A 14,572-nucleotide genomic window follows, 5' to 3' on the forward strand; every position below is an offset into this window, starting at 1 on the left:
GCTTTAATTAACTACACACATATTAGCGCGTTAAAAAAAATAACGCATTTTAATCGCACACTATAATTTTTTTATTTATTTTTTATTTATTTATTTTTAAATACAGACGGATGGAAGCGTCGACAAGAGCCTGGTTGTGTCACAGATTCTATAATACTACAGATTCGCAACTCACGGTGCATTTCCGGTTCACAACGAGGCGATTTTGGTTGCAGTTCCACCCTCTTTCCACGTGGGGCGCTCAATTTTTGGAGACCAGAATGAATGGAGTCCTATGGAACTATACGCCCTATCGTGCCCTTATCTCAAGATATAATTTTTTCTCTAGTAATTCGAATGTTGTGTTCGAAAGAGGGTGTTTAGAAAATACCCATGGCTGAGTTTTAGATTTTTAGAGCCACTCATTTGCTTAAAAAAAGGATTTTAAGTGTATATGACGTCATACATAGCTTACGACCGGAGATGCCGCTTTACGGCACAGTGCAATCAAAAGCGCAGTGCAATCAAAAGCACAGTGCAATCAAAAGCAAAGTCAAATGAAAGTGACCGTAACTGCGGAAAAGGTTTGGAAGAGCAGAGGTAACATAAGCGGAAAAAGTTTATCTTAATTCTGTTGTCGCTTGGTATGGAGCCAGCCGTCAAGCGGTACCTCTGGTCGTAATTCATTCTTTCGCCGGTCGACCAGCTGTCATTAGCACAATGCTAGCGCGTTGTGGACAACAAGAAGCCAACCTGTAAGAAATCAAAGGGATATATGTACTCGTTCAGTAGATTTTTGACTTGAAACCCATGTTGAGCTCTCAGAAACTACATTAAAATCTGAGCGCTCTTGAGGAGACTTCGGTGAAACTGACCATTTGTAGCATCTAGCTCTATTGGGCCCAATTCATTCTGGTCTCCACCGACGCGCCCAGTGGAATTCTGGTGGAACTGCAGCCAAAAAGCCGGTACAATGGGGCTTAATAGTAAGTGGCAAGGCTGTTAGTTATTATGGCTGTGGTTGTGTGCAGATTATGCAACAAGGAATTCGCGTATCACCGCAGCGTATCAAGCCTCAAATATCACCTCAACGCTAAACCTGTAGCAGCTAGCGTGGAAGCTAACGGGGGCCCAACGCAGCTTAACATCCAAGATTCTATATACTGCGTTTTCATGCATGCTACAGTCAGATTTCAAATAGGGATATGTTCTGTGTTTGTTGAAATATTGTTGAAAATGTTAATTTTCTAAAGGATAAAGTATATGCGATTAATTTCGATTAATTAATTTCAAAGCCTGTAGTTAACACGATTAAAAATTTTAATCGAGTCACAGCCCTAAAATAAACAGTAATAAAGCATTTATGTTGTGGTTTGCTTGATAGCAGCACCCAGGAGCAAAGTGTGAGGGATGCATCAAACCATTATATGTATTATTTTTTCATTGTTTTCTTTCAGTTCTTGCATGGTCCCAAACTGGAGTTCTTGCTATAATCAGACATGATGGCATATGATGGCACATTACAAAATGTGCCATCATACTTCTGATTCACCTGGCTCCTACTGTATGTAATTGTTCAAAAGAATGTTGAGGGTTACAACTTTACTCTTGTTGTTTTTTTTTTTTTGTTTTGATGTCACATTGACCTATGAATTGTGAAACTGTTCCTGCATCATTCCTCTTTACCATTTGTGACTCTCTGTTCCAGGACATAAATGTCAGTTATTAAGCACTGACACACCCAAAGAACAAACACTGATGCAAGCAGAGAACAGTTTATCCATAAGCGAAACTAAACCCTCTAACAGGACAGCTTGTTTTGCTTCAATAATTTTCATGTGGTTCCCTATTGCCACTTCACACCAATTCACATCACTTTGTTCTTCTGTTTTCATTTGATTTATAATAAACAATTGCTAAAAAAGAGAGTAATTTAAGTAACATGATGAAACTGAAGATAAACCTCAGATGAAATAAATTAATAAATAAAAATAAAGTTAAAATACATATTATTACATACAGTGAGTGTGTTGGGGAGACGTGGGTTTCTGATATTTCAAAAATGTAAATATGTGTGTACTGTTTTTCAGGGTTAATTGGACAGCAGTCAATTTTCTAAATCCATACATTTAAAATCAGCACAAAAAAAGAAAAAACAAACTCATAAAATCTACGTAACTGCAGTGCTCCAAGCTCAAAAAAACAATATTTCACTATAATATGGAAGCTTACGGCCATGTAAACACAGCATAGTGTGGACCAAGTGACAAGTGCAATAAATACAAAAGTGATCGTCATAAATTCTGATATTTACAGTTTTCTTCTCTTTTTTTTGTGGGAGATTTTTTTGTGTTTGTGAACACATAAAAAATGTCCACAGCAGCATCAAAAACTGGGTAACTTGAATTTTTGGTTCTTCACACTTCGGATGTGGTTATGCCCATTTATAATAGTAGTATAATGGTGTGGGTGGGTGAATGTGAGTGTGCTGTTTGTCTTGTTTCTCACTGTGCATGCCACCCTGCCCTTGTTAGTTGTCTCTCTGACTGTTTTATATACCATGTTTTTCAGCTTATTTGTTTCTACATGCCCGTGTACCAATAGACCAACATGTTGAATCATGTTGGCAACTGATATAATGTTAAAGGCAGATTGCTTTTTAAACTATGATTTAATGTATATCAAGAATAGGATTATGTCTCTAAAGAGCAGCTCTGTTAGTTTGATTTTTACTTACTCTAATTTTCCATTAGCTTAATGCCTTTGTTTGTAACGATGTTCCTTTATTTCAGCGTTCATGATATGATAGTTGCTCGTCCTCATCATATTCACTCTCTCTCCTCATATGCAGCACCTCCCAAGCCCCCAAGTCATTTACCACAGCCCCTCCCACTTTTCTCAGTCACCCGATTCATAACACTGCCCTGATCCTCTGGTCTTCATTTACTGATCAGTCTCTTTGTGAATCAACCTGTGTAATTTCATTTACTGCTTTTAACAGAGTTTATTGTGCCTCTGATAATATAACTTTCCATGATTTGTCTTACCTGCTTATTTTTTTGCAGTTCTGCGATCCTTGTTGACCTCGCCTCTCTCTAACCATTTACCTGATTTTATCTGCTTTAGCTTCAGTAACAGGTGAGTTGTTTTAACTTGTTGATCCAAATGTTTAAAAGATTAATCTGCCCGTATCAAAGTACCATATATACATTTTAGAGCTACCTGAAACAATCTGTATTGTCGAACAATGTTATTTTTCTTTTAGTTTCTGTTTTCCATTATGGATGATTTTGTTCGTGAAAAACTAATCCAATGGGGTCTAAGCGAGTGGATGGAAACATTTAAAGGTAAAGTACTATGATATGTGCTTGTTGTTTGCAAAAACAGTGTGTGGAGAAATTTCTTTTTTGTTATTGTGTGTATGAAGTGATAAAGTTTGTTAAAAGATTTATCACTGCATGATATCATTGAATTATCATGCATTCAGCTGACACAACCAGCTCTGTGAAGAGTGAAACTAAAAAATGTAGCAGCTGATGTGTTTTACTGCAGACAGAGTAGTTTTTGACCCCTCTTTGAGGTTGCACAAAGCAGTCACACATCAGTTTCTGTGTCTGCGGTGATGTGTTGGTGAATACTCACTGAAGTTGAGTCATGTTCCTCTTTATCATTTGTAGAACACACCCTGTAAGAAGAATTTAGATGAGACCATGTTTGACTTACTGTTAGCCCATGGTGAAAATTAAAGCATCAATAAGAAGCATCAGAACACGTATGTCTTCAGTCGTGTTTTAAAACTGTTGATAGAGAGGACTCGTTTAACATTTGGCAGTAAAAAGCTGTTTTACAGCTTTGGAGCCACTGTTACTTGGTAAAAAGCTAAAAGCAGTTTTTCAGAAGATCTAAGAAATCTGGAGTTAGGGTAAATGCAGAGAAGTTCAGAAATATAGTTGCCAACCCAAGTAAAGCTTTAACTACAAATAAAAAATATGTATAATCAATTCTCTATTTAACCAGAGAGCGGCAAGGACAGAGCAGATATTTTTCTGGTTCCAGTTAGGAGTATCTGTGTTTAGAACTTCATCACATCTTTCTGAAATTGATTTGTTGTAAAATAATTTCTCCATGATCAAGATTTGATTAAAAGTTTTTTTTTTTTTTTCAGAACAAGACATTGATAAGGAGAGTCTTTATTGTCTTAATGATCGAGACATTGATGACTTGATTCCAAAAGTGGGACCAAGAGCAAGATTCAAGAAGAAACTCGAGGAGTTAAAGGTAGCATCCTCCACTGTGAAAACATGTTGCACTTTTTTACAATAGGGCTCATAAATCTTATTCTGAGCATGAATATATATACAATAACAGGTGAACTTACCTCTTTTATACTATCTTTACAAAGATAAAGATGTGTTTGGTTTGCAACTATTTTCTTGACAGCAGGAAGAACAGAATGCAGATCAGGACACACAGGGTTCCTCTTCTCAAGTAGGTTCAATAAGCACATATTAAAAATAATATATCTTATGATTTACTTGTATTATTTAAGATTAGACATGGCTTAACTGAGTGTTTTATCTGCTCTATCAACAGCTGCAGGACGAAACAAATGATATGACTGAGGTAAAATACTGGGAAATTTACAAATATTTAATAAGTAAACATATCTTTATGCATTCATTGTGAAGTGACCGAGGACAAAGAAAGTGCTTGGCATCATTTGTTTTTACGTTTCTCATACTGCCAGGACTTTGCTTAAAAAATATTTTGACAGAATGACAGTTTTAATTCATTACACCTTTAAAAGTTTCTGAATAGCAGAAAGTTGGTGCAAGGTTCGCTTCTCCATAAAACTCTGTTCTGTTCATCCTCAGGTTGGACCATCCCCAGGTGATAAAGATGAGATACACAGTAAATCATATATTTTATCTTTGATGAACTAAGCCTTTTAAGAAAATGTTTCAATACTGAGGGAAACCCAAACTTTTTTTTCCTTTTTAACTAAACAAGGAAAGAGAAAATCCGACCATCAGGGGGAGACCAGTGAATGGCAAACACCAACTAAATGGCCGTGTGACTCTAAGTCACGATCCATTGAAGGTATTTCTTTATAATCACTGGCACTAAGGAGCCCAATATAGGGATGAAATGCAACTATTCATGTGGGAAGTTTCCATCTAATCCTTGACCACAGAAAGCGTGTTCTCATTGGCTCCTGTTAAATAGTTTTTACTTTTCTGATGACAGAAGCAGTGATACTGTCCAAGGTGAAAGTTGCAATGGAAAATGTCAAAGCCAAAATTCACGGCCGGGACAACACAGAGCTCAATGATTTCTTGAAGTAAGTATTGTTTTTTGCTATTTTCCTGTTTTACAAAGAGATCACAAAGAGTTTGATTTTGGTTTAATAACAAAAACACAATATCTGTCTGAGACATCCTGGCTTAGCTGTAACCAGTAAGCTTCCCACTGAGATGCTTTTAGTAGCCAGAAGAGGAAAAAAAGACAGAAATGAAAGCAAATTTAAATAATTCAAACACCATTTGCACATAGTGAAATCCTTTATCACATTATTGGAAGGTACATATACATATCTAGTCATTTAGCAGATGTTTTTGTCCACAGCAACTTGCAAGGGACAACATTCAAGCTTCAGTACATTAAGAAGCCCTCCATGTATCAAGGGCTAACTCTATTTATAACAGAGTATGACAGGAATGTTAAAAACTGTTAGTCCAGGTTAGACATGTCAGGGTGTTGAAGTTGCAAGGACGGGAGGTATTCCCCAATGAGATAAGTCTTGGAAAGTTTAGTGAAACTAAGCTAAACTGAATATAAATTAAATGGACTCATTTCTATAAATGAGTCACTATCAAAAACAGAGCTCAGTTTTCACACTGAGGCGTACACAACTCCATGTTCTATGTGAATTGGAGGTATAGATCTGTGGCAGATGTGTTGCATGTTTGGTGTATCTAAAGCAAAAAAAAAAAGCCCTGGTTTTAAGCTTGTACCACTCCTCCAGTCAGCTTACTTATGGTTATGGGAACATTAACGTGTGTTATTCTGATAAAAAAATAGGAAAGTCTGCTGGTCATCAAAAGCTGTCTATAGTATCAGAAGAGACCAGATTGGCTCACTTTTATAAATTATTTCAAATGTAATCTTACATGGTCATACCTGGTGATGTTGTGGTAATAATTGTATGGGTTCTCAAGTTTCCACTTTCATATACAAGTAACCATTAGTGGCATATGATATATTTTGAGTATGACTTTTAGAAATTGTTAATGGCTTGATGTACTCCTAATTTTGAAACCCACCTTCACTGTTTGCGTATTTTGTAGATAAAGAATTAACACATATCTGCATTCTTAACAGGACAATAATCATTGATTTGGAGACAGACAAGAGAGAGCTGGTCGGTGTCTTTGGTAAAACTGGGGCCGGAAAGAGCTCTTTGATAAACGCTGTCATTGGGGAGAAGAATCTTTTGCCCTCTGGAAGTGTCAGTGCATGTACCTCAGTCATGATAAAAGTAGAGGCGAACATGCACAACATGAAGTATGTAGCAGAGATCGAGTTCATCACAAAAGAGGTAAAATAAACTGCACATGTTAACGTTTGAAGCTGATTAACTATCTGGTGGTAACTCATATCTATTAACAAAACTCATTTTTACATATTCATTGTTTTATTTTATTATATTCTTGTTTTTCTTTTAGGAATGGAGAGATGAGTTGTGGTCAATGTTTCAGTTTCTTGGGGATAAAGCAGATCAGGAAAAGGAAAAGGATGAGGATGAGGATGATGATGATGATGATCGTGATCGTGATGAATATCATGACATTGTTGAAAAGCTGTCAGCACTGTATGGAGAGGAATGGAAACAGAAGAACTGTGAAACCTATAAAGACCTCATGGACAAAAAATACTTCAGAGAAATTCCAGAAAATCGCCAGTCCAGGAAGAAGTCTTTGACATGTGAATCAGTAAGATCTAAAATAAATGAATATATCATTTTGTTGAGAGCATTCTTCCCAGTCTAAAATATGTTAAATGTAATGAATGTATGAATTAAATGTAATTTAGTGTGTAGTATGCAATGGTCAATATCACTTAAATATGCTTTGATTGTCTACTGATATTTCTGATGACAGATTCAATCCAGCAGGCAGAAGATATTTTTGTCAAACTATCTGGAAAGATGTTTTGCCATTCCTCTAAGACATTTTTTCCATTCAGCTACTTTTTGTCAGTAGGGCTTACATTGCTCTCAATCGGTTTTTAGAGCACAACAAAGATACTCTGTTGCAGAAGTTTGTAAGGAGATGCAGGCCTCCCCAGGAGAGGTCAAAACTGTTTCAGGCTCAGTTAATGGAGGATATATTATGTTACTGTCATCAGAATAACTTGTATATAGTAAATGGCTATTTGATGTAGAATGGATACTTTTCATTTCAGGCTCAAGAGCTGTCTGCAAAATTGGTCAAGTACACAAAAAATGAAGAAGGTAAAGAAGTAAAGAAATGGTTTTGGCCACTGGTAAAGTGTGTAACTATCAGGGTGCCACGGAATCATCTTCTCCAGCATGTGACAATTGTGGACCTTCCTGGAAATGGGGACCGTAACAAGAGCAGAGATAAGATGTGGAAAGGGGTAATTTATTGTTGTACATGGCAATTAAATCTGAAACTATTTTTTTAGGATTTTTTTTCAAAGCATTGATGATTGATCATTGATAGTGATACAATATCATGTCCTTTCAGATTGTTGGAGACTGCTCTACTGTGTGGATTGTCACTGATATCAATCGAGCAGCAGCTGACAAAGAATCCTGGGAGATTCTGAAAAGTGCTGCTAGTCTCCTCGGAAATGGTGGCGAGTGTCAACGCATTCATTTTATCTGCACCAAGTCTGATCTTGTTGAAGATTTGCACGAGTAAGTGAATTAAGATCTTAAAAGTGTACAGTTGAAAATCAAAGATAAAGACTGATGCATTTGATGGAAGAAAGCCAAGCAAGGGTAAATTTATACAAATATATACAAAGGATTTCATCAACTTTGGCATTTTTTCAGTTTTGTTGGATTATGAACTGGAAATTGATTACAAAATAATAAGCTCAATAGTAATGCTTGCTAATGTATTAAATCTTTTTTTCTACCAATTTTTGCCAATTCTGTTAAATTGAGCTGAGTTCAATCTAAATAAATTCTTCATTTATACACCTGTGATGAAAATTCCAGGTTATGAAGTGGTTAAAAAACTATTTATAAAGCTCTGAATATCCTGAGGAGTACCATTAAGTTAGATCATGAGAAAAAGGAAAATATACATCACTGCAACAAGTCTGCTAAGAAATGGCAGATTACCTATAGACAAGCTTAAATGGTAATTAATCAGAGGGGTAACAAAAGAAGTCAACAACACTACTTTATACTACTAGAAGGAATGTGGTTGGCCGTAGTGTGTAGTCTGTCCTGGAGCCAACAGAAGATGAAGAGGAAGAGGAAGAGGAAGAGGAAGAGGAAGAGGAAGAGGAAGAGGAAGAGGAAGAGGAAGAGGAAGAAGAAGAAGTAGCCAGCACTGGCTGTAGCAAATAAACAAACCCCAACAGAACATATGAGAGATGAGAGGAGTTTGATTAATAGAACAGTAATTACAACTACGACTTTTTGGAAGCAAACATTACCTTCTTCACCAGCCTCTCCCACATAGAAACCCAGTTCAGTTGTAAAGGTATGAAATTACAAAACAAGAGTAAATACTGCTGATGCTTTTCTTTGCTGGAGACAGCTTTTGGGCCATGGCAGAAATCTGTTGCAGAACTTTTCTTACAGACTACTAAGTAAAATATTGTATATTGTCTACACTGTGGATGCAGCTTATTTTGAAGTTATAACTTTTCTCAGCTTATTCCACAATACTGGTTAACTGTTTGTATTGCATAGCTGCTTGTGTGTGGATTAGCAAAGAAGAACAACAGAAGGTTAACTTGGGTAACTTTTTTTTTAGAACCTATAAATCAGAACTTATAATTGAAAAGGGCTACGGTTTTAAAAATTAAGAAACTGTATAATCTGGGGCGGTCGGTGGCGTAGTCAGTGGGTTAAGCAGCCGCCCCATGTACAGAGGCTACAGTCCTCGCTGCAGCTGGCCCCGGTTCAAGTCCCGCACCGAGCGGGCCTTTGCTGCATGTCTCCCCTCTCTCTCTGCCCCTTGAATTTCTGTCTCTCTCCAATTGTCCTATCATTAAAGGCATAAAAAGCCCCAAAAAAATATTTTAAAAAAAAGAAACTATATAATCTGAACACGTGAAACACATTTAAAGGTAGCTTACTGATGGTGACCAGTGTTACAGTTCAATCTGTCTAAGCTGAATGACTCCTGTTGACCTGCAGCAATGCAAATGGAACTAAATATGTCCTGTATACAACTATCACTCAGAAAAACAGATGCCAAGGATCAAGTGAGAAAAGAATTCAACAAGCTAACCAGGATGAAGGTGAGTTTTGAATATCTAACACAAAGATTGTCTGTAAATGCGAGCAAAACTTAAAATTCTGTTCTCCTCAGAAACACTTCGGTGATGACTGTTTCGAAGTGTTCACAGTGAGCGCCAAAGAGTTCCTAAAGAGGAAACATCTAAAGCCAGATGACACTGGTAGGTGAAGTCTTGATATATTGTGTAAAAACATTAAGCAATTTTAGCAAAACAGCAACCTGAGAATGTCATTTATATATAAGTGTGTTTTTACAGAAATACCCAAGCTTCAGGAGTTTTTGCAAAAGCTCAACAACCGTCACTCAGAGACATTAAACTATGTCTCTGGAGCTCGTGCCATTCTCCGTCTGATTCAAGCAGCCAGGTTGAGAGAAACGGTAAGATCAAGAAACATTTAATACATTTTTAGTGAACTATGTTGATATACATTAAAAAAAAATACAAAAATCAGATTGCTGACATCTTATATCTATACAGAAACATTTAATTGAAATCTCAAAACTGCTGGGGTTTACATAGAATCTTGCCCCTAAAGAATTCTTTACTCTCTATTTGCAAATAAAGAAGCCATTAAAATGTATAGCTTCATTGCTATATCTCTTTTTTTTGCTGGGTTTCGTTTTTATTTTTATTTTAGGTTGGCAATGAAACAGAGGTGTGTGAAGAACTTGAGAGAAACATGACCTATCATCTTTTCCCGGTTAAAAAAGCAATGGAGGATGCTTTCCAGACCTTTGACCGCTGCCTTAGTGAAGGGGTTGAAAACTCCAAAAGTTCATGTGAAGGAAACCTGAAATCCTTCCTGTACCCTGTGAGTATTTTGATGATTAACACAAACGAATTTTGACAGTGTGTAGGAAAAGGATTTTTTAAATTATTTTTGATGTTGTGCCTCAGAGAAAGACTGGCCGTGGATTTCACAGGACATTGAAGTGTGTTGTCAAGAACAATGGCAGCTACAAACCCAAAAAAGGGAAAGAAATAAACTTCAACAGGAAATTAACTTCATCCTTGACTGACAGCATTGATGAGGAATTCAGGAAGACCTTTCCGTAAGAATTACTTTATTGGCCCATTTTCTAACTCTTGATGATTTTTATAATTTGCATAACATTATCATTAGAGGTTTTAATTACATCTACATGTATGCTACTGTTGTAAACCCTTTAAACTTGTTTCAGAAATGAAGGGAAATGTGGGGCATTCAATGGGGTCATCAGCACATTCTCACTGGGCACAAAGGAGCTGATTCAGAAGTACAAAGATGTCGAACTGCAGCTGATATTTCTCAAGACGGAGGTAAAGAATGAGAAAAAGCCCCATCCTGTTCATCAGTTAAATACAGACAATTGTGTTTGCTAAAACTGAGATAATCTTTGTGGGAAATAAAAGTTACTTAAATGCTGACCAATAATGAAGATTTACTGCTTTTTTCTTTGGTGGAATCTGTAAACATATTATGTTGACAATTGTAAACTATATTTTTTCTTCCATTTTTGTTAGGAAGACAAAATGAAGACAAAGCTCAGCAGACTCATCCGTGACCGCAAGAAAACGATCTACAGCAGCCTGTTAAAGACCATCGAAAAAATCATGCAAGAATGCTATGAGAGTAAGATGTCGTGGCATACAGCATGTCTCTATCATGATATGCACTCTTACAGCATATTCAGTGTGATTGGTGATGAAAATCAAAATCAAAATGACAATCCTGTTTTTAGAAGCTGCAGAGTTTAAAGGAAAGGACTCCCTGCAGAACATGAGGGACACAATTGTGAGACATGTATATGAATCGAAGAACAGCATGTTTGATCGGGCTAAAACAGTTATGTTGAACGAGCTGAAAGAACTGACGGTTTGTCCCATTTTTATAAAGAGAAAGATACGCATGTCTTATTCATTTAATCTTTAACTCGATTTCCGACTGTAATAAGATCTAAAGGTTTTGATGTTCTATTAGGATGAGATCGTGGAAACCCTGGAAAAAACCATGACAAAATCAATTGAGCTCTCACTTAAGACGGATTACAAGTCCATCCCAGGTAAAGCCGCAACCTGTTGCATCATTTCTGTAGATCACTGAGAATCCTGAAAATATTTAATTGACGCAAATATCTGTTGTTGGATCATTAGACGTTTCAGCGGAGCTTACGATGGTGCAGAAACTCTACGATGAACTGAGAAGCATCTCAGATGAAGAAATGTCATGAAATGGGTAAAGCTTTCAAGTGTCCATAGTTGTAAAGGAACTTGATTGATTGATTTTGAATCCGTGACACATAATAAATATGAAATCTGGGAAACTTCAAGTTAAAGGGCCTGACATTTTTGTGGCAACTGTTAAATGATTTATGTGATGTGTTTTGCCACAATGTTTAATCTTGTTGTTCTTGTTGGTTCATATTAAACTTTAAGTTCATTATGTCGAGGCGTTTTCTTGTTTTTTCTTTAGTTTTTTGTTTATCAGATGATTTGCTTTTGTTTCTTAGAGGCGGACAAAATGCGGGAGGAAAATGTTGTAGTACTTTTTTGATCTTAAGGAGTTTAACATTGGATTACCTCTTCATTTTAGGCTAGTGTTGGTTTATTGAGTTCAGAACAATGCAATTCCACTGACTTTATGGAAGTGAGAATCTAACGGTGGAACGTGAACTCTCGTGTGTTTGATGGGACAAAGACTTTCAGCTTTTAAGCTTTTTTAACAGTTCTCATATTAATTGGCTTACTCTCTGTGGGTGCTCATATGAAAAAGGAAAGAAATCAAAGTTTAAGTAATGAATCAGTTACTTTTTAAAATTGTATTTTTCTGGGTTTTTTGTTATTGTAACCTGTGCTGAATCTGGATGCCTGTATTTGTATATTAAATGCATTCCAATAAACCCTGAACCCCAAAAAGAACACACATATTTAAGTTTCTTTCTTTTTTTGAGGAAGTGCTGATTGTAACTCAAATAATTTTTCCATACTATGCTATTTCTTAATTTTAACTTAAATCATAAGTATTTGCCTTAAACTAAGTTTTCTATGGGGAAAGGGTGCATACGTATAAAAGGTACATCTTAAATGTAGAGGTGTAAAGCTTTACTGTGTGTTTTAGATTCTTATTTTTGATTTTGTCAACTATGAAAAAAATATGAACAACAAAAAAGCAATAAGATTGAAATCCTTACGCATCTCCTTAATCCTAATTTTAGATGAGGCATCATATTCATCATCAAAAAGTAGAAAGAAAAGATCTGAAACGGTATTAATTCTGTTCATTTCCAAGCATTTCCAATAACAAAGTTAATAACAAGGTAATTCTGTCATTTTACTCAAATCACTGTTATTTTTCACGAGGAATTGGTAACAACATCAAACAGAATCATGATTATTACTCTTATATCACTGTTAAAAACAATATGTGTAAAAGTATTGCTAAATAAGCGGGACTTCTTGCAGATTCAAACAGTCACAGCAACAATGAGAAAACTGTCATCACAGAGAGAACTAAAAACAGCTGTTCTCATTATTTCAGGACAACAACATGTGCTCTTTGTGGGGAAAGTTTGGTTTCATTTCTGGGTAAACTTTGCATAGTTTTTGCATGAGTAAATGGGTAATAACTGCCATTTATCTGGTGGAACAGATTTTTATTGTGCAGGAGGGTACATTATCCTGCTGGGGGAGATGTTCTTGGTCTTATCTTGGTCAAACAGCATCCACATGAATGTCAGCACAAAGCTTCAACGATTAAATTCAAAAAGAGCTAAAGAGGTTAGCTTGCTTTAGGATAAAGCTATTATCACCAAGCTAGTTTCACCCTTATTTTCTGTGTGATCCAAGTTTTTGGGAGATGCTAAATGATGAAGAAGGTAGCAACATATCAAGATTTATAAAGGGAACAGAGAACTCCAGATGGAGAAAGTGTATAAATATTTATATATGCGTATCAAATCTTTGTCTTTTTTATTTAGTTCCACCACTGACTGAAGTTACTGCCGTTGATCTCCAAAAATGCTTTTGGAGCGCGTTGCTCCAAATAATTGATAATGTATTTCCACTTTTAATCAAAGTTTATTGGGTATCATGTCATATAAAATATGTATTTATTAGAATTAGTATAGACTCGAACACAAAAATGTATTTTTTACACTGAGAAGAAAATGGTTTATTATTTTCTGCATATAATTCTCTTCATTTCTCAACAACACACACAAAAACTTTCATTTTTCAGAAAGCAAATGTTTGTTCTTTAACTTGAAGGACAATTAATTGAAAATCACTCTTTTAAAAGCTTAAAGCCTAAAATCAAATATGCTATGTGTACTATGATAAATTTATGAACCAAGAGTAAATTTGCACAAATTTATTAAAACAATAAAGTATAGAGCTACGGAGTCTGTTTACACACATCTGTGAATTAAAGTGAAGAGATAAAGATGTTGAAAAAGAAGGGAGGAAAAAAAACTCATGAATGTAAAAACAAAGAGTAAAGAGCCTTGAAGACCATGTCTCTGCAGTGCATTTAGCTCCATTTTAATATACAATTATCTTCAATAGCGAAAGTTAGAAGCAGCAGAATGTCTTGAACTTTTTCTCAAAAGCTCATAAGCAACACGGTATCCAACCTACATTTGTCAATAACCTCACATGCATGTTTACTGGAACAAGGACGGCCAATTAAATGGCCAGATTGAACTCTATAGCTCAACTCAACTGTGCCTCTAACTGTGCTGCATGTCTTGTTTTAAATAGAAATAGAAATTATATCTTTTCAAGCAAGCTTTCAGTTAGGTGAAACATTGGTAGATAATGGATAAGACTTTAATAATCTTACTTTTTAGTTGTGTATGTTGTCTTAATTTTTTTCTGAAATTTTGTTTTATCACTTTTTGTGTGATACCATCTGTACTAATAATTTTGGTCTATTGTTAAGCACATTGAGTGCTGAGTTTACACTTTGCATAATGAAAAATGCTATTCAAAAGAACTTGACTTGTGGACACAATTTATTTGGTCCAAAATAGGTAAAAAATGGTCTTAGATGCATAGCCAGTGTAGATTTTTTTTCTTTTCTGAAAATCAACACTGACAATGACATTTT

General features: G+C 35.7%; 1 pseudogene; it reads left to right on the plus strand.

Moving 5' to 3' along the window:
* Window positions 1-3,252: 3,252 nt before the first annotated feature.
* LOC142371163 (nuclear GTPase SLIP-GC-like) lies at window positions 3,253-12,155 on the plus strand (annotated as a pseudogene).
* Window positions 12,156-14,572: the final 2,417 nt, after the last annotated feature.

The sequence above is a fragment of the Odontesthes bonariensis genome, chromosome 21 (genome assembly GCF_027942865.1).
Source record: "Odontesthes bonariensis isolate fOdoBon6 chromosome 21, fOdoBon6.hap1, whole genome shotgun sequence".
NCBI classification, from domain to species: domain Eukaryota; kingdom Metazoa; phylum Chordata; class Actinopteri; order Atheriniformes; family Atherinopsidae; genus Odontesthes; species Odontesthes bonariensis.